Here is a 25,580-nt window from a genome sequence, read left to right on the forward strand (position 1 = left end):
CTTTTTTTTTTTTTTTTGTTTTTCTGCGAATTCGAAATTTATTCCACTGTCGCGAGATGTTTCGCAGAGAAGAAATTGTGAAACGCACGTGTCGTAATTACCCAGTGAAATTGTTCTTCGAAATTATACTTGATATATTATACAGTATATCTTTGTGTCTGATTTTTTTTTTTTTTTTTTTTTTGGTTTGTTCGCGTATAATTTATCAATTCATTCTTGCTCTTCCGTTGTTACATTATTTAACGTGCGAATTTCATTAATGTATAAAAGACGAGCGCCGAATTAACGTCTATAATTTTCTCGCGGTATCTCGAATTCGGAATTCTTATCGTCGAAACTTCCGGACATTGTTTGCGTCGTTATCGCGATCGAAACGACCACCGTGCGGTAACACAAGATTGAATCGCGATATTTTGGTGGAGTTACGAGACTCTATCTAATCGATTCAGGAAGCCGGGAGAATATATTCTGGTTAATTACTTTATTAAATAAACCGCCCACGAAAGAGCGCGGCGAGATTTAGTGAAACGCGTTTCTGATGCCTCATTCTCCTCTCCTCGCGCTTCTTTCTGTCTGCGCGCGATTTCTTCTTCTTCTCCTCCTCCTCCTCCTCCCCCTCCTCCTCCTCACTGCTCTCTATATTACTTCTTGCCCCTGTTAGATCTGTCCAATTAGCCACGACCACTTTTGCCCGCAGCTGTTCATTTCTACTAAACGTTTTCGTGCCCGGTAATAATGGACTTTCCTACCCCGTCGTAACCGGCGCGCCCGCTGTGGTGGTCCCATCTCTTCTCCCGCTCCTGATCGACCATTCGGCCCAAATACTGGGGGGTCAACTCCCCAGGATACCGCCTCGCGACGGGGAAGGCGGACCAAGGGTCCACCTCCGCTGCGATACATCTGCAAATCTCCGGAAAGGCCTCGGGCGACCAATTATTTTTTAACTCCAACGTGTGTTTAGCGCTTCGCCGCATCCAAACGCTGGAAATCGTTCTCTTTCATCGCGATCCCTTTCTCGCGAATCATCATCCCTCGTTTTTCTACCTTCGTCGCGTACCCAAGAGGTAACTGTTAATTCTTCCGAGAGCACTCGAGAAAAAGAAAGAGAGAGAGAGAGAGAGAGAGAGGAGAGAGAGAGATGGAGAGAAAGAAAGAGAGAGAAAGTCCCACGCATATGTTGGAGGGAATTGAGCGATCCCCGGCGCTCTGTGCGCGCTGCGTCTTACCTTGCACCGTTAACCTCGCGAGAATGGCACACGAACGCGCTCGTACGTTTGTGTGTGAATGTGTTATCTTTTTTCTCGACCGAGGTGATGAACGCTGACACGATCTCTTTTCCCCTCGGGCGATTAGCGCGTCTTATCTTGTGTTAAAAAATCGACTAAAGCTCGTGCGCTTGGTGCGCATCATGAATGAATCATGCGTGCCTTATATATAAGGGCATGCCGTAAAATCGACATTACCGCCTCTGAGATCTCGCGTGACTTGTTTTCTCGTGTAAAACAAATGGGGGTACATCGAAAAACAAGTTCTTTATACTTGATTGATAATTAATAATTAATAACTAACAGCAAAATATTCTAATAAAATGTGTCTGAAAACTTTGCGGAAACGAAAATAAAAACAAAGCGAGAGGAAAATTGTGAGAATTATTTTAAGTAAATGAAGACTTTAGTAGCGGACTGTTAGTGATTACGTGTCTGATTTTTGAGTAAATATATAATTTTTCCTTGCTTTCTCTGCAATTTGCGAATTTATCCTAAATGGCAGATACAGCTCCGTTTTCCGGGTTTGAAACGGACGAGAGAGGAGACCCCTTGACTCGGCGCAGGTAGTCAATGACCGATTACACAAGGTTCCCCCCTTTCCGGTCGCGTTCACGGTCACGAACGTTTGTTTTTGCGTTTCAAACCGTGCGCGCGCGTAGGACTTTTTTTTTTTTTTTTTTTGGACAGCTCGCGAACAAAGCGCCATTCGAGGAAGACGCGACCGTATACGTGCTAGCGCAAAGTCACCTACGATCTATGAGGCTAACGGTGCCGGCAGCAATTAATTTCGCTCGTCCACGTGGCACTCCCATTCACGCCCGAAGTCTTCAATTACTCGCTTGCGTTGAACAGGCTTGCTCACGCGTAAACGCCAAGACGTAAAACCCGCGTACGGACGATTTAGACGAGTGCGAAATACGAAGAAAAAAAAAAAGAGGGAACACACTCATGTACACGCGCACGTTCTGCTCTCGTGTAAAACGGATGTTCACCTCCGAGAGTGCATAATTTTTCAAGGGAACTGACGGAGAACGGTAAGAAGGGAAGTCAGGCAGAAACGGTGAGGGAGAAGATGCGGGAGGGTACGGAAGAGAGATGGGCACACAGGGGGGAGAGGGGAAGGCAGAGAAACGCAAAGGGAGTGACGAGAAACGATAGAGAAGGAGCACGTGCGCAAATAGAGACCAAAACGGGAGAAGAGAGAGAGTGTGGGCAGAAAGGATAGAGAGAGAGAGAGAGAGAGAGAGAGAGAGAGAGCGAGAGAGAGAGAGAGAGAGAATAAAGGAATAGGAAGATGGTTTGCGCTTCTATGAGAGCAACCAGACTTCAGACGGTCGGCTAGATGTACCCAGGGGGCTATTAACCGTTCGCAAACAATGATCTAGAAGCGGAAGTGGCTGTGCGCTCCCCGCCGCGTCGTCTTATCAGAATTCCAGTCTGGGCGAAGGTCGGAGATGCAAATACACATAGGAACGGGTGACAGAAAGGGCTTGTATCCGGTACACAAGGCGCACGAAACTTGATTTCTTTTTAGAATCCAATCTAATTGAGCGACTTGCGGCAACGTGACGCCGCACAATCTCCGCGGTTAACATTGGGATAATTCTGAGAAATAAATGGCATAAATGATCCGATTATGCGTCTAAAATGATCGTCGCCAATGCGACAGCTAGTTGCTCCTTGTACCGGAAAGCTTCGTTGAATAAAAGCCGGGAACGAAGCTGGCGCGATTTGTGATATTTTTCTGGCCGTTTACTCATCTCGTTTCTTATGCGTTGAAAGGGTAATGTCGCGAATTAATTTATAATTCTAATAGAGCGCTTTATTCGAAAGCAACTGTATTTTACTGCAATTTCAGTTTTAAATATGGAGATGTTACCGTCGCAGATTACGGCAAATTTATTTTCCCTAATCGTTTTAACGCTTCGCGTTATACTACATATACATATATATACGCGCATTTTTCACTATCGAGAAACATAAGCCATGTGTTATAGTCGCGGAAGAAAAATGCGGGCATTATCCTTGACACACGAAACAAAGGGGATATTATCACGCCACTCTCTCTTTCTCTCTCTCTCTGGCTCTTTTGATATATCCTGTTTGTGTTACATTGCCCGTATTCTTTCCTCGTATAGACTAGCCAGACATACAAATCACGAGGTACTTTGTCTGAGAAATTGTTGCCAAAAAAATGTTTTTAGACGCAAGTCGAAGATTAAAGAAAAAAAAATTGCATATTAACGAAGCGTGTATTTTTGTCATTTCAGCTAATTTAGCTATCAAAGATGGGATTGATAAAAGAGAATAGTTTGATATTTTCTATCACATTCTTCATACTCTCTCGTAATTATCTGAAATCTCACCGCCGGCGCTTCGTCCGAATGATACACACACAACAGTGTGAGATATTTCAAGATACGGTTAAGTCATACTGTTACATAGCGATTATCCTTCCGTGACCGTCATCTCGCGCTAACGGGAGGTGCATTCCGTTCGCGGAACGCGTTCGGATCCCGAAATCCGCCTCAAGCCGAACGTGCGTGCGTATAATGCACGAATTACGAGCCGTTACCAAAAAAGCGTACGTGACCGGACGTGGATAGTTATAACAGCCCCAGAAGGGACACAGCACGCGTCTTGAAGAATTGACGACGATATTTACGCGAATATCACGTATAAATGTTGCACGTGCGATGTATGTGTATATATACGTACATACGTTTCTTGCGTCGGGCATTCATTTGGAGAAGAAATTTAAAAAAGAGACAATTTGTACACGCTGTTGAAACGCAACGGTTGATCTGTTACTTTCTCACGCGGTAATAGGAGAATTTCTTCCGTGGTGTAACGATCGGACTTGTGCTCTCCGCGGCTGCGGTGTGCTTTACGACTTCTCGGAAACGCGCACACTTGAATGAGCATCATCGCTTCCTCGCGGACGGACGACTTCCAGATGAAAAGAGACGACGTTGGCGCGGAGTGGTGGAGGGAAACACCACTCGTGTAACATACCTATATTTCGATTTTGCTTCGCGTTGCAAGTCGCCGCGCTTGTAAAGTATATACACGCGTGCGGGTGTGTACCGTTATAATAGCGAGGCGCTTGTAATCATCACAGCTGGCTGCGAGCGCCGCGGCGCGCGGAGGGGGGGGGAGCATGTTATATCGTCACAATTCATCGATCATCTTTTCAGGGAAATTGTATTTCCGGGAGATTGCGTTTAGAGAAGAACGAGTTATATACCCTGTCGCGCTTTTTCACCCCGAGGGGGGGCTAACAACACGCGAGAGAGCGCTCGTTAAGTTTCTCCCTTCTCCTCTCCCCCCCATCTTCTTGGCAGGACTCGGTCAAGGTGTTGCGCGAGGAATATATTTGCTCCATCGAACTGCACTTGTGATAAACTCGCATTTCTTATTTATTTTCCACGCAGACTACTCGAGTTGCGGATGTTGACTCGCGTGATTAAAAACAGTGCCGTTATACTTTACGATACGTGAATTTTATTTTGAAACGACTGATATTTTAATTCTGATAATTATTGTCTTGCTTAGTAGAAATTTGTTTTCTCTCTCTCTCTCTCTCTCTCTCTTCTTTTTTATTATTGTTAATTTGATTAATAAAATTGATAGATTACGCAGTAAACGGTGACATTTTTTACAGTTGTGAAAAACAGAAAATTGAATTTTCCAGTTCGCGTCCGTTTTCGTTTCCGAATGGCTATCTGACATCGCAATTTGTAACTCGCGCACGCCAGCGGTCAAAGTTCCTGGACGCTTGATCATGCGACTTTTAAAAGCCAACCTGTGCATGCGCGCTCCGGCTTGGATGCAGGTGTGTGTTCCCCTTTGTGTGTAAATTTGCGGCCGATATATCGAGCAAGAAAGAGGGAGAGAGAGAAAGAGAGAGAAAGAAGCTTATAAAAATAAAAACTCACGCTCGTGCGTTTAAGTTTTTTTTTTATTTTCAATCGCGTGCGCTGCTGAAATGTCGAGCATGCTTCATAATTTCTGATTAATGCCGGATAATCACGGTGAGGTAAAAGTACACGTCTCACTTGGGTGAAGCGCGGTAAAGCGCTTACATGTCTTCGATATTTAGATGTTGCATAATTGAGAAGAAGAACTTTATACATGTACGTGTTACAGCGTGTTTCGAAAAAACAAAAAACAAAAAAAAAAAAAAAAACACAAAACATCGAACACGCGTCAGAATAAAATGTCCTAACGGCATACTAATATTGTTACTTACAACTAAATGGTAAGACAAGAGAATTTGCTTAAAAAGATAAATAAAACTTAAACTACAAAATAGAGTGTTAAAAACAAATATATAAAACTAAATAGAGATATAAAAAAAAAAATAGAGTGCTAAAAACAAATATAAAAAACATGTTACGTTAATGGAGTAACGTGCGCGGCATCGATGACACAATTTTTTTTTTAATAGTTTTTTATACGTATAAATATTCCGAGTGGCTGGATGCAATCAATTAGCAAACAGCGTGTATACGCACAACAGTCGATATCGCGTCGATAATATATCGTTGATGACGCGTAACGCAATAACTTAATGTCCTTCGACAGATCGTCCGGCGGGACCGTCGAAGCCGCGAGCCGACAAGTGTGTATCGTACGGGTTCTAATTGACGTGCTAATCTCCTCGGGGATCTTTTGTGTTATAAAGACCATCGGCAGTTCTATATCCATGTTTTTTTTTTTTTTTTTTCCGCTGACAGATATTTCGCAGCAAAACCTTCTGCTTGATTTAGGACGCACGAGGGAATTCCGTTTTTTTTTGTTTCTAATTATTTGCAAATATAAAAAAAGATTAGTATCTTGCCAACTGGCGATCCGTTTTCTCGGCAACTATATATACCACCGCCGTCGTTCGCGTTCACGAAAACTAGTTACGATATCGCGATCGCGGCAAAACTTCATTGATTATCCGCTATCTTCAACCCCCGGCGTCCCGGAAGCGTGTAGTAAGTCAATCTCGCGCGCTGATAGATATCCGACGCATATAGGGAATTGATGCGCGCCTCTTGACGGATTTATTGGTACACGAAGGAAGCCCCATGTGAAAAGTTGTCGTTCGTTGCCCGTGATGCTCGTTAAACGGAGTTTTGCGGCCGGAGATGCGTTTAAGCGTTCATTAATCGCGCTCGCGCACAGAGAGACGTGTGTGTACTTTGTACGAGCACAGTCCGTTACGCAGAAGCTATGCCGGGAATAACCGATCGTTGCTCTTTTTTTTTGTACGGATTTCCATTAAATATTACGAGAGACTCGAAACGGCCCGCGGGGTTCGCCTCGTCTCGCAGCTGCGTCGATTTTGCATCCGGTCAAGGACGAGATCGTGCGCGCGCGAGATCGATACTCCTTTCTCTCTTCCCTCCTCCCCCCTCCCTCCCCCCTCCCCCATGGCGTGTGTACCATACGGATTCAATCGCGGTGAAAAGTATAGTGTCATTAGCGATTCTCTCTGTTCTCTCTGTCTCTTCATTTCTCTCTCTCTCTCTCCCTCTCGACGACGGCTTGTTACGCGCGGCGTTAATATCCTCTCGTCGACGTCGGGCTTATCGATGGCACGGCTGTCGCGGCGAATGTCGCGTCGAAATTATCCACTCGTTAATATTTCATCGACGTTCGATTAACGTCAAAACCGGAACGGTGTGCGCAATGTGCTCGGTTTTCCCGGCGATGATTTATCGCCCCGGTCACGGGTGAGAAAATTTGCGCGCGCGTGTGTCAATCGCGCGAGAGAAGGGTGCGGAAGGAGGAGAGAGAGGGGGGCAAAATAAGTCCGAAAGAGAAATACGAAATATCTCTCTCCCTCGCTCGCAATGAAAAATTGTTTGTGCAATTTACACGGGCTATTAACTATTACGGGGAAAACTTCTTCACGACGAGATTTACCGTATCGATAATTCGATGTACTGTGTCCGCGGTGGAACGAAAAAAAAAGATCTAAACCAAGATTCAAAGTTATTCATCGTCGGAATGCTCCCTCCCATTTATGCTCGATTGGCTACGGAAGTGGAGCAGGGGATTAGGTTCGAGTGCACCGCTATTTTTCTTCACGGTCAAGGACGTCGCTTTACCTTGGTCTCTGAACGGTCATTACGTCAGCTGTCATCGGAATTCAAGTCACGAGAAAAAAAAAAACTTTGTGTTCGATCATTTCTGTGTGTCATCGAAAAATTGCTTTGCACGTTGCATTGGCTTTAATATTGCACACAATAAGTAAAATCCACTTGTATAGAGAGGACGAATTAAAATCGACAAAGACAAGCCGCAAAGTAACCGCGTTATTTAGCCGCGAAACGCACACCGAAAATGATTTTTCCGGTTCCCCGCGGACTTCGCGCGCGCACATCGCTAAGTCGTTCTGATTCAACAACTGCTCATCGATTCGCTCACTTATCTCGCGCCGAGAACCATCGAAGCGTTTTAAAGTAATCAATATCGCGCCGAAACGTCAGTACGCACAGATATAGGAGGCGAATCTCATTACCCTTCGCTGCTAAGGCCATTGTGCAGCCGAACTTCATTATCCGGACTAATTATTTCAAAGTTAGTCGAACAGTTCGCCACAATGTAATGGCGAAGGAAACGGTCTCAGTGCCGGGGAGAGGTCTCGAGATAGAACGGCGGGAGGAAGATAGCACGGAAGAGAAAGAGAAAGAGAAAGAAAAAGAGATAGATAGAGAGAGAGAGAAAGAGAGAGAGAGAGAGAGAAAGAGCGAAATACAGAAGGGGGAAAGTGGGAGGAGAGGAATGAGAGGGAGGGAACCGCGCGAAGGAGAGAACACCGCGCACAGAGAGAACATAATATCGCTTGGTACAAGGCTCTCTTGCCTTTGTTGCCATTCATTAAGGTAATTACAGGAACCGATTTTCCCGCGAATGCCTGGCTGCAAGTAAGAATTGAATACTGGTGCAGCCGGCATGGTACATAGCGTTTCCCGACGCGAAACATCGCTCTAAACCGACGCGACGAATAACGGGGAACGGCGTCCGGTGAACTCTTAAATTACAACCGTCGTGTACTGCGTCAGTTAACTTCAGCTCCCTCGCTTTTTTCTCTCTCTCTCTCTCTCGATATTTCGAGCTATAAAACAACGTAAAATTGAAGCCCGAAAATCTAATCGCGAAGATTTATATACATGCGCGTCATTGCGCGGCGGTCGCGAGTCAACGGGACAGGTCTCTCGACACTATACCGCACACACGTAAACGTGGGAATTACATGACGCGCGAATTACTTCCTTATCCTTTAACCGCGAGATATAGCGGAACTAATTAATGATCATATCGCGTCACAAAACAACATTTCTCGCACCACTTGTAATTGGATTTTGATCGGATCTCCATTCCGCATCTCTACTTGATTTTATAAATTTCACGTCTTTACTGACTTTTGAGAAATATCGTAACATTTTTCAGTTCCTCAAAGAGAACTTGATCTACGAGAGAGAACAAGTTGACATTATTTGTCAAATCTCAACAACACCGAAGCCGAAACACTTTCTCTCTCGTCAAACTTGCGATTTAAAATACAATGCGCGAAATTATACACACACGCCAACTATACAACGCACTGTAAGAAACGTTGAAACCTGCTAAAGAAAGAAAAAAGAAGAAAAGATGATAATTTGAATAGACATTCTCGACGACGTGCACGACACAATTTCACACATTTTTATCCAGTTTTGTCGTGGTTTTGCTACATACACGATTCTCAATTCGCGAACACAGTAAAGGCGCTGTGTTTTTACACAGTAACTCGGTTGCCGAGTCGAGCTTTGGTTTTCGCGAATTACGAACGTTCTCGAGTAATAAAATAAATCGCGCCGTAAGAGGAAAAATGTTGCGATTTGTCGACGGGAAACAGCGCACCGCGCGCAGACTCACGCGTCTTTGCCATTCTATTTTCGCGAAGCCGTCGAAAAAAAAGAAAAAACAGATCCGAGGATATACCATTCGATCCTTAATCAACCGTGCGGTCGATGGCGCACACGAGAGATAGGGTATAGGTGTACTTATCACATAGAAGCTGCTGATTCGCGAGGGATCGTCCTATTATATACGACCCTCATTAAGTGCGGGGTCGGAACATCTATCGGTGCAGGTAGAATTACGCTACTGTAAACCGTTAACTTCTTTTATGCAATACCGTTTCTATGTTATATACTCGTGCCAGAAGAGTAGTTTTGCCCGATGTGTGTTCGCGATGAAAAACGCTCTACGATATATTTAAGGTTCGATATTTTCTCTCCGTTATCGTTACACGTCACGCACACGGTTCGAAATATCGACACTCCGAACATCCTCTCTACATTTACGGAAAAGGATGAAAGGAACGACGAGTCGGTTTTAACATCCTGTTTCGTTTTTTTTCATCGGAAACGATTCCTGATTAAATTCTTGACTCAATTACGTTGTGAAAATCACTAAATACCGCCGAGTAATCGCGCAGTTCCTTTCGGACGCTGTGTGCATCGTAATTCCCTTTCATCCTTTTCCCGTGATATTGCGGCGCGGAGTCAAAAAAATTGTAGAACGTCTTCGCGACGACGACGACGACGACGACGACGACGACGACGTGGCCGCGGTGACACTGCTTGTCCCGTGCTCGACGATTATGCAACGACACTCGCACGCGCGTTGATTCGAGGGGAACCGAATCAATTATTCTCCGGATCGCCATCGGAACCGGAAGAGATCGGAATTTTTCTCGAGTGCGCGAAACCGCCGAGACGGAAAATTGTTTTTCCGCGATCCACCGTCGGAACTACCGTAGGCCAACGCCGTCGGTATAACTGCCGGCGCCGTAGATGGAACTTTATCGATTTCATCGGGAATACAGCGCGCATCGTCAGTGGATTGGGGCACACACGTCGTCCAGCAGCCGGCGAGACGTGAAAACGCGAAATGGAAAAACTCGAAGCCCGATCGAGGCCGCACACACACGGACGAGCGGAATTTTGCGTTTAATTGGAAAAAGAGACGCGGCGTCCGCCTCACCGACAGTGGGGAGATGCGGCGATTTTGTATTTTTTTTTTCTCTTCTCTGTATATATATATATATATATATATATATATATCGCTCGACCTATATATTTCGACGGGCAATCTGATCCCAGAATTTTCGCAGCCGCCGCGGTGCCGCTTTGCGACCGCGCGAGCGAAGCGGATCTTTAACGGTGAAACATCAAGAGAGGGACGAGTTCACTATCCGGCGAAAATTCCGATTCCGGTCTCGCGCCATCGAGGATGACGCGCAAGATAGATCGTCGCCCGTTTTTATTCGCGCGACAACGGTTCCCGCGCCGCGGACGGATATCTCGGGCGACGTCTATTCCCGGTAACCTGTTCCGGGCGACATGGAGAGATGATCGAGATCGTTCGGAAACCTCTCGTCGATCTCTCTCGGCTGTGTGTGACTCTCGACCCGTCGTCGGAAGCGCGAACCCGGCGATTTCACTGATATACGATCCGCGCTACTCCGGATGGTACGTACAACACTTGGCTTATCGTTTCTCTTTTCTCGCAGTATAGTCTCGCAGGGTAGTCTCGGGTAATCTGCGTGAGAGACGTGTGTGTGTGTGGACAATCGTTTTCGTCGAATCAGCACATACCTGGGGAACGACGATACTGGACTTGAGAGTTGGTCCGCGCGCGTCTCGTTTTTCTTTCTCCAGTCAGGAAAATCAGGGTAAAGTGCTGCGCGTCAGAGAGTAGAACTGTGGTCGCGGTACTCCGCACGCAGGGAAGTCTCTTCTCCTAGGCTCACTTGAGGAGGCGGCTCTCTCTCTCTCTCTTTCTCTCTATCTTTCTCTTTCTTTCTCTCGCTCCCGCGTGTCCTTGGACTTGAGCCCCGTTCACGGCCACAACCAACACAGAAATGCTGGGATTGCAAGGCGTGCGGCCACTTTTCCTGCCGGTACCCACCAGGTGGGGGGATGTGCCCGGTTGCTGTTGGCAGGTGGAATGCTCAACATCACCGCAACGTACTCACGAATTATTAGTGCGACGGGACGCCCCCGGAGTAGGGGGTGAGAGAGAGGGCGAGGGAGGAGGGGGGCATAGAAGAAGGAGAGAGCGGGAAAAAGAGAGAGAGAAAGAGAGAGAGGCAAGAAGACGTTATGGTGGTGGAAGTAGCGATGGTTGAAAAGGTGGGGAAAAGGGATATCCAGAAGAGGAAGAGAGGAAGGGTACCGCGGGGCCCTGCGATTCGGACGATCCACCGTGTGATTTCAAGTACGTTCACCGGCTCCACGCTTCCGCGCTTCCGCGGGACGTACCTTTCGGATTTCTGACCTTGCGACGGAGCTTAAAGTTCGCCGGCGGACGCGCTCTCGCGCATTCCGCGCACGTAGTTTCTTTATGAAGAAAATTTATTCTGCAAATTTTTTTTTACTATTTTCTCAACGTAAATTGCGTTGTCACTACGGTAAGAAATTAGGATGCTAAATTTATAATTCGATCGAGAAAACCATCTCGTAAAATTTTTCAACGACGTTTTTCTATATCTCGACGAGCATGGAAAAAGTAAGGCTTTATTAACGATACGTGTTAAATTTGTCGAATTGGTGTGAAGTAGTAACGCCGAGTGACGTGTTTATATTTACGTGACACTCGTAAACGAATCAGAAGCGCTCGGTGAAATAATTATTTCCGCGTTTATTGCTCTCATATGTTTATGTTTCAATGATACGATGTGTATGTAATGAACGGAAGTCGGATTAGGAACGTGTCTCGGGGTTTAACAGGGCGACACGTTGGCGCGGAAGGACATCTCGCTAACTTTACTGCCACAAAATGACGTGATTTTGAAGCAGCAGTTTAAATTTTATGACGCTGTATAAGATCGCACGCAGACGTATCAGTGCATGCGCATGATGAGCGTGTAATGACGGCGGCATTCGATGGTACACCGCGAATGCCGCTCTTCTTTTATTCATTCATTCTATATGCGCGATCTAAAATTTCAACTATGCCGCGCACTTCTGCCCATTCATTTTCATTGGCGGTTACAAGCGTGCTAAAACCGAGAGATGTTATAATCATATTTACAGCTGTGAATATGAACACATCATCACGCACGCCGGCTCGTGCACGACACACGCTTAGGCGCTTTTGCCGCGTCGCGCGGTTTGACACGATCATTGCGTGACAATTTATTATTACTAACAAAAAAAAAAAAAAAAAAGGAAAAAAAAACAAAGCAGCTCGGCTGCTTTTGTGCAGCCGGTAATACGCAGTTTTTTTGCATCGCACATACATAACACAACGCCCTTAAAAAAAAATTACAAAATAAAATAAATAAAACTATTTATGAATTAAAAAACTTATCTGTTTATGTTTAAATTTTGTTGCAAGTATTTAAATTTGTGTTGTAAAATATATTTAATAGCATATTAAATATTTAAATTTAAAATTATATATAACGCGAGAATATGATTTACTTATTATGTGTTCGTGTTTTTGAAATATTAAATTTTTGAAGAGTAAAATGTTTTTATAATTTGACGTGTGACCAAGTTTATATCAAAATTGATTAATTCCTCAAAGTGTACGAGATGCGTTTTCCAAATAAATCAGATAGCGGTACGCGCATCTCATTTTGTAATTAAGTCTGTTTTTGTGATTTAAACGAGTTCGTGTGGTAAACATTCATTCATAAAAAGTAATTTGCGCGGTTCCAGTTGGCGTAATTTCGAATATATACGCTCTGGGGTACGCGGGTGGGTAAAAGCTGTAAAAGAGGAAACGCGCGCAATTTTCATGCCGCCGCGCTGCTGCATCCGCGCGCCGAATATGTTAATAAGATCTATACTTTTGAAAAGAGCACAAAGAGAGTGAGAGAGAAAAAACAAGAGAGAGAGAGAGAGAAGGAGCGCGCTCCAATTAAACGCGCGTTCTCGGAAAAACAGGCTAACGGCGGGACATTTATTTTAACCGAGAATAACACACCGCGCGTTTATCTCATTTCAATAGTGTAATTGAACAGCGTTATCTCAACGCACGACGATTATCATACTCGAAGATTCATATTAACGTCCAGTGAGAAGAAGTTGAAGAATGCGGCACCGCAGTAAACGGGGGGGAGGGGGAGGAGGCGAATTATTACTACGACGAACTGCTAATGAATACCCATTTAGACTCAACCTACAATTAGCGTTTTTCTCGTTTTGGCGCTTAATTGAAAACCGCTATCTGTATGACTTACACGGCGCGCGCACCGAGAGTCATGCTTGAAAAGCCCGCCCGGAGCTTTCGATAAGCGCCATTATGTATAAAGCTGAATCATCCGGACCGATGTTTTCCGGGTTGATGACACTCGCGATCCACTCGAGATTCGATAAAATGAGAGTTCCGCAAGAGAGATAATACGATCTTTCTTTTTTATTAGCTTTAGTCTTTCTCTCTCTTTCTCTCCGTTCCTTTTCATTTGACGATTTGTTTTCAGAGTTTAAGTGAAAATTTATAATGGAACCGCGCGCTAACCTCGCAAGTTTTCCTTCAACTTCCCCACCAAATGTTTGCTGAGTGTAAAACGCTGACGTAATACTTTTGTCCGCGGTTCTTTCTCCTCGAGATCATAATCATCCGCGCGAAATCGTTGCGTTTCTCACAAAAATCCAAACTTTGCGTTTTGTGAGAAAAACGCAACGATTTGTGTATCGCAAAGCAGAACTCTTGAGAGAAAGAATTCTTGACGTTGACGTTATGTCTATGGCGGCGAGAAAAACGACATTTTCATAAATTGCCGTCGACAGATACGATCCCGTTCTTTAAATCGTGCGAAATGCTCCGCATTAAAGCGTATTAAAGCGGATGTCGTAAATTCCGGGGGGCTACTTTGCGCTACATTGAGTCACGTTCAGCATTCATCGCATCGCATTGAAATCCAAGCCGCCGCGCGCGACCGTGTTGTCTTGCTTCGTTCTCGGCAACCGAAAGCTTTTCGCAAAAGACTTCTGTTCCTGCTTTGGTTGCCTGCTTGCTGTGGTTACACCTCCGTCGTCGTTTCGTTGTGATTCACGCGCGCGTATATCTCCCCTGATCGTTATCGTGTGATAATAAATTCGACCTCCTTAATCCCACGACTTATTGTAATCCAGTTGTTAACTCGTTTAGCGACTTTAATAATCCCCGAGAACTGTCCGAACTGGATGAGCGAGTAAGTGGGACACGTCGAATTCTCGCAAGCCGTCGAGTTATCCACCCGGTCACGAATTTCAACAGGAATTTCTCGATATCGGGCTCTCATTCTACGACGTCACAAACAAATCCCGGAGATTCTCTAATACTCCATAATTATATATAGTTTCTCAAAAACTTCTTCGCTATCGAAGAAATTAAATGCGACAAGCGGATCTTATTAAATGTAATGTTGACGGATAGTAAAGTGTGCGCGCATGTGTGCGGAAAGTGTTCCAGTTTATTTCCCGATTGAGAAGTTTACGTCCGGTTTTGCGAGGTCGCCTCGTGAATTTCATTATTAAACGCGACGCGACTCTCGCATATCCCGGACTCGGAATTAACATCGCGGCTTTGGAGGCGGTTAAAGCACGTCCGTATTACGCGGTTTCACCGGGGTTTCCGCCAAACGTATGTACGGAGAACACGCGCGGAAAATAACATTCCGCGAATGCCCCGGGGCGATGATCTCGCGCGACACGGCGCTGGCTCGCGTCGTCTTGTTTAACGGATCGCGAGCGCTCGCGCGCGCGCGAGTATATATGTATATGTATACGTAATGCGGCAAATTCTCTTGTTGCAATCGCTGGACCCTGGACGAACTTGTTTATAGTTATTTTCGCGATGGGATTAACATATTTGCGGCGCGCGGTGTGTTCCCTCGGGATACGAACTGTAAATTGGGAAGCTGGTAAGTGCGACGCGTGACGAGCGTGCGCATTACACCGAGTATAGAGCGCGCAACGTTTATAGGAACATGTGCATATAAATTCCTCCTGTGCGCGCACACGGGACGCATATCCGGAGATTACGGACATGTACTTCGCTCGATCTTCGAAACCCCCATCGATGTACAGACTCGAGCGTGCGAGTTTTCAACGGCAGCGAATAAAACGAATGTGTGCGTATCTGCTTTTGCACTGGCGGCGATAGGTGAGGAGATGTGATTTTTGCAAAACTCTACCGAGAAACGTTATTCAATGAACGAATTGTATGTGTAAACTCTGTGCGGCAAACCGATATCTGAAACAAAAATAGATAATCCACGCGTATACAAATAAAACTCCGCAAAGCCGAATGTTTTTATCTGCGAAAGATTTATAGGTTTTTTTTTTTTTTTTTTTACGCCGATCGCATCGTGCGAATTGTTGCTATTTTTACGGCGCGTGGTTTGATTGTTACACCGCGCACGTGGAAAATAAGTTAAGTCGTATACGTAAGCTAATGTCGTAAAGTCAAGATTTTTTTCGCGAAGATAATCGGGCAATACTTCTGCGTCGTGAGATTTAGTATTGTAATCAGCCATGTGAAGTGGGTTATATCTCATGCTTCTAATCAGCATAAAATACGGCGAGGTTGAATTAACCGATACGCTGTGCCCCGCTATGGCTTCTTGTGGGTGCTGAACGATCTCGGTGGCAAATAAGTAAACGAACAACAAGTTGTCTCGATGTTTTGTATTCGTCGTACGATCGTTCGTTCGAAATTCCGAGAGGTTCGGTTCGTATGAGAAGTTTGTCACAATAGAAACAATAGAAGCGCTATGAACATCAATTGAGTGCATATAATCCCTTCATATGTTATTTAAAATTATATTTCTGAAAAAAAAAAAACAAATGGTATTTAGTGAGTAGTTTACAAAATTTTTGATGTAGGGTTTTGCAAGCTTTTTATTTTTAACAACCTGTTCTACGCACACTCGCATGAGAGTTGTATATTTTTTAAAATATAATGAACTGGATGTCCAGGTTGTACAATGTTAAAAATTGTCGACTACGTAGTTAGTACGTGGATATGCCAGGAAATTTTAAAATGCCACGGCAAAGGGTTTTTCTTTAGATAATGGCGTATTGTAATGGCAGGCACGAATAACATAAATTACCGCGTTTTGTAACAGGATGCACATGCCGTAAATATATTCCTTCCTCTATAGTAATGAGTATAATATACTGGAGCACAACAGCGAGAGAAAAAGAGAGAGAGAGAGAAAGAGAGACAGGAACGTTATTGTGCCACACATAATGTCTTGAACACGGACAGATTTTGGACAGATTCATCGCGTAAACAACAGTTTTTATATAACACTTCGTTAATAATCAACGTGACGTTGAATAAACAAACAAAAATAAAATATTATTCTTTTTTTTTTTTCTAACGAAACCTACGTAGTTATTTACGCGAAAATTTCGCGTGGTCAATTTGCTGTCAATTTATTTTTCCTAGCATCGTCAATTTATGTTCACCGATATGTTGAGTGTATCGTGTGTGTGCACAGAATATTATCAGTTTACGCATCTCTTTGTTTTTCGGTTACGTCAATTTATTGTTTATGCAAATAGCAACAACCAAATAACGAACGCTGTTATTAATCAATACGCTTCTAAAAAACTATCCAAATTGTTTGCGACGGTGCAAAAATGTAACAAAAAATTGTTACATTGTTTTTACAAATCCGCGCGGTATAACAATCATTCGAAAAATGATCAAAGTGCCGCAAATTTGTTTGCAAATTACAGCAGATGCGAATGAAATCTGATTTTTTTGGAATATTTTTCGCGCTTTATTTTAAGATGAGCGTAACGATTTTTATCTTCCGCTCGTTTATTGCGCACTTGAAAATAAAGCGGAATTTAAGAGCGCATTTACAAACGCTAGTATCTCTTTCGGATAATTCGAGCGGCATATTAAACTGCTGACGTATGCTATATTCCCTCCCGTTCCCGGCTTGTCAAGCAAGAGGATAGATACAGCGATTAACTACTGGAAGGGCAGTAAACGCAACGAGATGATGTCAGAGGGCTGTGCGCGATGCGGCGTGCCATTAACGCAACGCAATGACTGCTTATCAGTTATCAGTATCATAAGTGGCATTCACGTTGATGTCTTCCAGTTTGCGCGATACTTTCTGGCACCCATGAGAACCAGTTAATCCAGAATAGATGTTTATTTATTTCGCCGTTTGCTTCATTAGATAGATATCTCTCACGCTCTCTTTCGAGCTTTAAATAAATACTAAAGATGAAATCTTGTAGATATCTCTCTTCCTCTCTTTCGAGCTTTAAATAAACACAGATAAAATCTTCGTAAAAAATGTTACTAGTTGCCGCTGCACATTTGTAAGCTGCAGAGATAACTCAATCATTTTATTCTCCGGAATATATACGTCAGTTCTCTGGCTACCGGTTTAGTTATAACAAATAGTAGCAGTATGTGTACATACATAGTATAAAAAAATTGAATTTTTTTTCCATTGTGTCTCTGAAAACTGTTTGATGCCTGTTTTGCCTTTGAAAATTTAAAAAACAGGGACTAGGACAGTAATTATTTGTCGAAAAACAACGTCGTTTGTTAACGAGATTCTCTTTTGAAGAACTAGTGTGTTTATAAAATCATTAAATTTTTTATCTGTCAATCCGCCGTTTCAGTCCGAAAGTCTGTGGGAAAGCGGAGCTTGTGTACTTGCCGAATCCCATTGTGACTGCCTCGGACGCAATATTGATTTGTCGCAGTGTTCCAAACAGTTTCCGTTTTTCTACGCTGGATAGCGTAGAATACGCGCGTTTTTTTCGCGTGGCGCGCGTTGTAGCCGTCCGAGCCGTATTTACGCAGCGAAGATGGACGGACGTGTGTTTTACGTGTGTGTAATTGCTCAAAGCCACGGAATCAGAAAGTTTTGCGGTATTAGAGAGCTCTCGGGCATTTGCAAGTTGCCTTGTGTCGATTTTTTTTTCCTCGCTCTCTTTTTTTTTCAAGAGAGTATATTTTGATAGAGACGAAATGCGCACAAAGTTTCCTATGGTATACACATGCACAAAATGCACAACATGCACACTGCGCAACATGTGAGAAAAACACACGCCACGCGCATATCATGCACATTGTGAAAAATAAACTCGAAAAGTTTAAAAAAGGAGTCGTTGGAAATAGACGCTTTAACGATGACATTTCTGTGTCACGCAATTTGTGTGTGTGTGTGTGTGTGTGAGATAATATTTAAAAGCAATTTTTTAACATTACAAAGAGTGTACCGCGATAAGAAAAAAACTCTCGAAATGAAATTATCTTTCAATCGCCGCGGCTGAAAAAGTTTAAAAATGCTCAACAAACGCGCAATCTCTCGCTAAAAACAGCTAAAATTAATCACCGATAGAAATAATAACGACATGTTTATGCTTTTAACGATTACAATTACGGCGGAATGAGAGTTACGCCGTGTTGGATTTTCATCAGTCGTTTGTGCAAGTGTTCATCCGCTTATATAAACGCGCGAGATGTGTATGTGTGTGTCTCTGTGTGTGGTTCCTCGGGATAAACCAAGTATAATTCTCTTTGGACGTCGTTTTACTGTTAAAGTAGCTCTCATCCGCTCTCCCACGTATTTTCATCGCGTCGATAAGCCGACTAGACGCAAGGTTGTTCCGGCGTGTGCATTGCCGCGGCCGCACGTAATACCTCGCGCGCCCCGCGCGCGTGTTGCGTCGTTCGCAAAGTAATTCCTCGCTCTCGCCTCGATCGATTGGCCGGCACACGTTCAAGCGTGGTTTCGGTTCCGCGCGCACGGTCCGAGGGATGATAGGTTTTTGACGCCTGTCAAACGCGCGAACGTAAAGCTTACACGCCAGGCCGAGGTGCACGCCTCGCCGTGGCTCGTCACAAAGCTGCTGTTTATGAGTAATTACACGTTTACTGGCGTTCTCGATAAATTACCCCGCCGGTAGCCAGTAACTTTACGACAGGTGAAAAGCGATTAATGGCCGTGTTACGTTGCAGCTTATAAATGCAAGTCGTGTTCGTCCATTTTCAGCCGACTTTCCCCGCCGCGACTCGCCCCCTCTGCCCCCACTTCATCCCTGTGTGTCCATCAGCTTCCTCTTCATCCCTCCTCGCTTAATCCCCGCCGCAACGAGACGTCGCAACAAAAAGCTTCCTCTTCCCCCTTCTAACTTGCGCTCAGAAGACTCGCGCGCTTCTCTCTTTCTCTTTCGTTCCCGTTCCTGTGTGTTCGCAGTTTCCTTTTCTCTTTCTTTCTCCCTCTCCCGCTTCCTTTCTCTCTCTCTTTCTCTTTTATCTTCTTTCTCTCCGCGGCTTCCGTCACTCCCGAACAAAAAGCGAATATTCCAGCGCGCCGGCGGTGAAGAAAGTAATCGCTCGCGGGGCTTTCGCGCCTCGCTTTCTGTCTCGCGAGGTGTTGCGACCTAATTGAGTCTGTTTGTAATCCTGCTTATGGATCTTTATGAAAGGGAAGGTTTACAGGCGCGCAACATAAACCCCTCCATCCATCAACTGAGAGCGGCAGCTAAAGACCTCATCAGTTCCGGTGCCGGCAAACACGGTGTCTTCTTCCTTCTTGGTGTGCGATAAGCTTTCCCGCCCGAAACGGCGGCGAGAGAGAAAGAGAGAAAAGGCGCCGCTTTGAAGCAAAAATTTTCGCATAGCTTTCTCTCTCTCTCTATCTCTTCTTCTCTCTATCTGCGAAAATCCCGCGTCGGAGATCCTATCTCCGACGTGTAGTCAGATTTATCTGAGCATCAAGAACGCGCGCCACGGTGACACATCATGGAGTGTGGCGCGCGCGTTTAGAGAAGAAAATAGAATAAATACATTCATTACCGGCGAGTCACCGACATTTTTTTTCCGCGCCGCGTGGATGCTTCATTACCGAGTTATGCGCGATATTTTTGCGGGGGCTTATCGGCATCCGTATCGTGTTCCTCAGAAGGGGGACTTTGAAAGAAGTGTCCTTTATTCCCCGAAGGCTCGTTAGGAATCGACGAGGGTTAATGTTCGCGTCTCTCGTACGGAAACCAATGAAAAGAGGTTGAAAGTTCTGAGGTCGCGAGACTGCTACTCGCGCGCGCGCACAAACTCCGATGATATAATTTCCGGGAGTCACGAAAGAGAATTGCGCGGCAAAGAGTTTGTGGGGAAGAATGTTGAATAAAATTTCCCACCGCGCGGTGACTAAAGCGTGTCATCCGTCGCGAAAGAACACACGCGTTGCGGAAACCTTGTTCCCAGGACGGCGGATAGACTTTAATTCACGGTGTTGTTGTCTATCGCCTCTATCTGCGCCGTGTGTTTTTTCAGTCTGATATCTCGCTTTCCGCGCAATGCGCCTGTCTCGCGCGCGCGCGCATTGTCATCGCGCGCAGAACTTTACACTGAGAGTCGCGCTAAATAAATTCCCCATCGTCCTCGCGGTGACACGCACGCGATGAATGCGCGATGGCGCGGGGATTTACGTAAGGTACCTCTCGCGAGGTACGTGCGGGCGCGAGAGAGCGTGTAAGGAGTATAATGAACCCTCGACGCGCGTGCGATAATCCCCGGCGAAGAGACCCCACTTCCCAAAGTGCGTTTTCCTTGGGAGCCGCGCGCGTCGAGAAGGAGGCAGGATGCAGACGAGTCCTTCCTCGTGGTAGATGGAATTTCCGAGGATAATCTGAGCTCCGTGGTACATTCTTATTCCGTTCCCGCATCAAGCTTCAATGGCATCGATTTATCACGAGCTTCGTAAGGCGAACTACTTGCCCCATGCGCGGGGTGGAGAAACGCGCTCGTGCACGCGAGCGCACGCGGTACACACGCATTTGCTTTTCTCTCTCTCTCTCTCTCATCTCTTTCGTTTCTTCGTTTCTCTCCCAGTGCGTGCGACGGTGTAACGCATGTATATCCCGAGGACACGGCGCTCAAAAATTCCACCGGCATCTTCAGCAGCGCGCTCTCGAGCGCGCTTATAACGCGTATAAATACCGGGCGCAGCATTCACGACGCGTAACCGCTTTGCTTTATAGGCGGGGTAATGACAAATCAATTTCTCGACGAACATTTCCTGGCCGATCGGCGCGGTGCGGATTCTCTCTCTCTCTCTCTCTGCCTCTCCGTGTGCATCGGGGAAGAACTCTCTCGCCGCGGCAGCTCATCGACGGCAGCCAATATCGCCTGTGTCGCGGGCACGTCGCTCCGAGGCCCGTTTCGAGATCGCCCACGCCCTCTCGGTACTCGCCGGGTATCGAAACAAATTACGCCCGCGTATATATACCGCTCGTACGTTCCCAGAAAAGACAGCCTGATGCATGGAACCGGTGCGCGCGCGCGCGCGTAGCGTCCATGTACGGTTTTACCCCCCTTTTATTCTTTTCGTACCTTCGCGGAAGAGAAGAGCTGTTCTCCGCTGTGCGCGCGCGCGCGAACAAGCTGCTGCGGGATGGGTATTAGAAATTCAAAGTTGCGCACCGGGGCCGCCGCTATGTTGCAGTCCGCTTCGATTTATCCCGCGCATCTTCATTACGATCGATGCGCCGTTACGCGCGCGCGATATTGTTGCCCGGGCGGCTTCCTCGTTTTCCCTTAACCGGTCTAACGTCGGTATGCCGTTTTCGGGATAACGCGCTCGATATGGCGACTGACAGATTGGAAGGAAAAGTAATACATATGTATGAGAAAGTCTGAAAACATCACGATCGATATATATATATATATATATCTTTTCTTGTCTCTGCACACACACTTCTCACCGAAGAAGATTTACCTGCACCGAGAAGAAAGCAATCTTATTTTATCGCGCACATGCGATAAAATAACAAAAGTTCGTAAACTTAATCGCTCGCGTAGATAAACCGCCTCTACCCCCCGCGATTCGGAACTGCGTGGGGGGGGTCTACAGCGAGAGATGCTGTAAAGTTTATAATGCTAAAGAGTTAATCGCTCGATATCGGGACCGCCGCGGCCGCTAAATAACACACTATATACACAAGCGGGATTCTGATAAAGCCACGAACGTGTTTCCGAGTTACTTAAGTGCCTTCTTGCGCGGATAGAAAAAGAGAGAGAGAGAGAGAGAGAAAGAGAGAGCGCGGTACAAGTTGCCAACTTGTAACGGCCTTTGTGCCGTTGGTAACAGACGGCGGAAGAATTTTTGTCTACGCCACCGCCGCCGCCGCCGCCGCCGCCGCGGACCAGTCGGTAGTTGAGAATAATTCATGCTTACATTCAATGCAAATTTCATATTTTCGCCTTGTTCACGTCCCACGCACGCTTTTTTTTTTTTTTTTTACTTACGCGCGTGATTTACCGGCGCCGATGCGGCATCGCGCGGAGCGCCACGAAGGCGATGAAGATTCCGATGTTGCAAAAGCATTGTGTCAAACAATTCCCATCTTGTCTTGGCAATCGTCTATCTAATCGCGAACCGGGTCTTTGAAAGGAAGAAACATAACTTGGAGCTTTATGCGATTATTAACGCCGCGGTGATATTATAAGCGGCACCGCTCATTATCACACAAGCCGCGCGCGGTTTTAGTGCGCGGGTTGATGAGCTTTGAGGTATTTTGCACGTAAATCTGTGTTCTTATCGTCACTACAGACTCTTCGCGTTCTTTTTTTTTTTTTTTTTTTCTGTTCCTTCGTCGGCTTAATTAATATCACGCGCGTAATACGAATCCGCTTCCGATAATTGAAACCTACTTTATACTTGTTACAGAAATATTGCGGAAAACACTTTATCGAGAAGTCTTCATATAGTTACGAGATATGTTCTCAGCGAAGGATCTATCTATTGGTTCCTGATATCTATTAAAACACTAACCGTCTCTATCTCACGTTGAATCTCTCACGAGAGACTGTCGATTTACGTCGAATCGCATTAGTCACGGGGTGTGTGTATTACAAAATATTATTACGTAGTGCGCGCAAAATTTGATTAGCGAGCAAATCAGCCGAGTCAACTGCCTTATCGGGAGGCAGAATCGACAGTTCGGCACGGCGTGCGCGATGGAGTCGATTGAAAAAAGCCGGTGTCCGGTTGTTGGCGTAGCCCCGAGGGTCCCGGTGCCCTTTCGGCTATTAGTCACGAACGTCGAATGCGATACGACCGGCTCTTTAAAAGGCGGCACGACTGGTTTTCGTGGACGAAAGCGGCGGCGGCGAGCATGACGTAAGAAGTCGCGCGGCGTATAACGGCACGCGTCGAGTCACGGTTACACCATTGACCCTCATTCGCTACCAAATTGTCACGCCGACAATTTCACGGGGCGCCGCTTGGGTGCGCATACCGACGAACGTGTGGAACGCGGAGAAGGTCACGCGTGTGTGAAAACTCCGCGTTCGTCCCAAAATGCGGAACAGTTAGCTGCGCGCGCGCGCGCGCGTAGCTTGACTCGCACACGATCGTATCGAAGGAATATAAAAAGCTCTGCATGAGTAAATACGTTTTCTGGATTTTTTTTCTTAATCACGTGTGCGCGACGATTACATTTGCATCATTCGCTTAGAGACAACGAGGATCGCCGAAGAAGGAAACATATGTGCAAATCTGCAATCGATGTAAAATCACACAACGCGCTGTGTGTTTATCTTGCTTTTTAATATTCTCCATTAGCACGCCTCGCTGATATGTTTGCGATCGTATATATTTAGCTACACTTTCGCTAGGTTCACGAAGAGATCGCGGCGTGTATATATTTATATATGTGTATATATACATATATATATATATATATATATATATATATATATATATATATATATATATATATATATATATATATATATATATATATATATATATATATATATATATTTATCTTGTGCAATTATACGGTTTTCTTCGTGCGCGCGTCCGTCGGCTCGACGACGTGGTGAAGATCGCGAATGCAAATTCCGTCCGCCTTTCTCTCGTTCGCGCATACCTAACGTTCTAACGTTTCTTCGATCGGAAGAAACGGTTTGCACTTCGCGCGCGCGCGCGCTGCGGTTCGTGTTGCGAAACAGACGTTCGATCAAAAGAATCCGTCCAACAACCGCGTGGATTGTTTTCTATCTCGCAGCGCAAACTCGCAACTGGAACTGCAAACGAGAACGCGCGCGTTCCTTTCCGGCCTGGGGACACGGTTATAGGCCGTGTGCAGTCACACTTGTTTTCCACGTTGAACCTTCCTCGGTTTTCGCGCGATTGTCCCGAATAAAATGTCGGTTACGCGTGTTCGAGTAAACGCGCGGCTAAATCGCGCGCCCGACAAATGACCGCCGCGAACAATACCTCAGTCGAAACTATTTCTCGCTCATTCGGCACCGTGAAATTTCCATTAAAAAAAAAAGAAAAGAAAAAAACACACGTTTTAAAAAATTAATAGGAGTTCTGTACGATCAGTTTTTTTCGTAGTGGTTTTTGCCGGTTTTTAGTTCGTTTAATGGAAATTGCTTAGAAGTTTGTGTAATTCATTCTTGAGCGTACCGAATTAAATGGGATTGAAAACTGTCGGTTTAGACTTAGGAGCAGAGCGGATAATAACATGCGCGCGAGTATAGGGATACAATCCTCGCACATCCGGGGAAAAGCGAGCAGGTTAAAAGATAACAGTTCTGTAACTAAACGCAAACATCTGTGTAAAGTCCGCGAGTACAGACGGAAAGTTAAACGGTACTAGAGGCGAGATTACGTAGAAAATATGTCTTATTCATTCGATGTTGCGATAGCAAACTCGCCACATCTCGACGTTCCATCTGCTTCGTTAAAGTTTTTTTTAATTAGTCAAATGATTAATTATACTTCGAAACGAATCACAACCGCAGGAGATTTTATTGCGCATAAACAGTAGGAAAATATATAAGAGCGGAAGGTGCTCGAAGATAAAATATATTATTCTTATTGATATGTGAAAATAACGCGATTCTTGAAATCCATTACGCGCGTTGCTTACTTGCAACAACTCATTTAATTGAGTTCGTTCGCGCATTGTTTTTACTTATAAAATACTTTATTTTTTATTTATGTTTTACTTATAAATCACTTCAAATACGAATCACAACTGGAAGAGCTTTTATTGCACATGAACAATAGAAAGATACACGCGGAGGGTGCTCGAAGATAAAATATGTTATTCTCGTTGATATAAAAATAACACGATTCTTGAAATCTGTCACGCACGTTTGCAGTAACTTACTTGCGGTAACACTACTTGCAACAATTTATTTAATTGAGTTCGTTCGCGCATTTTCTTAATTATTTACAATATACATTATGTATTGTATATATATATATATATATATATACACACAATATATATTATATATATATATACTGTATATATGTGTATATAT

The 25,580-nt window shown here is 45.0% G+C and overlaps 1 protein-coding gene and 1 long non-coding RNA gene across 3 annotated transcripts in view; one reads left to right on the forward strand and one right to left on the reverse strand.

The window, feature by feature from the left end:
• Window positions 1–11,246, reverse strand: part of LOC109856238 — a 110,062-nt gene extending 98,816 nt beyond the window's left edge. The window contains exon 1 of the long non-coding RNA XR_002250375.1: window positions 10,913–11,246. This is a non-coding gene — a long non-coding RNA (uncharacterized LOC109856238). The remainder of the gene's footprint in view (window positions 1–10,912) is intronic.
• LOC109856236 (autophagy-related protein 16-1) overlaps window positions 1–25,580 on the forward strand; it is a 446,352-nt gene that overhangs the window by 372,892 nt on the left and 47,880 nt on the right. The window lies entirely within an intron of this gene.

The sequence above is a fragment of the Pseudomyrmex gracilis genome, unplaced genomic scaffold (genome assembly GCF_002006095.1).
Source record: "Pseudomyrmex gracilis isolate BER0280 unplaced genomic scaffold, ASM200609v1 scaffold_111, whole genome shotgun sequence".
Lineage (NCBI taxonomy): Eukaryota > Metazoa > Arthropoda > Insecta > Hymenoptera > Formicidae > Pseudomyrmex > Pseudomyrmex gracilis.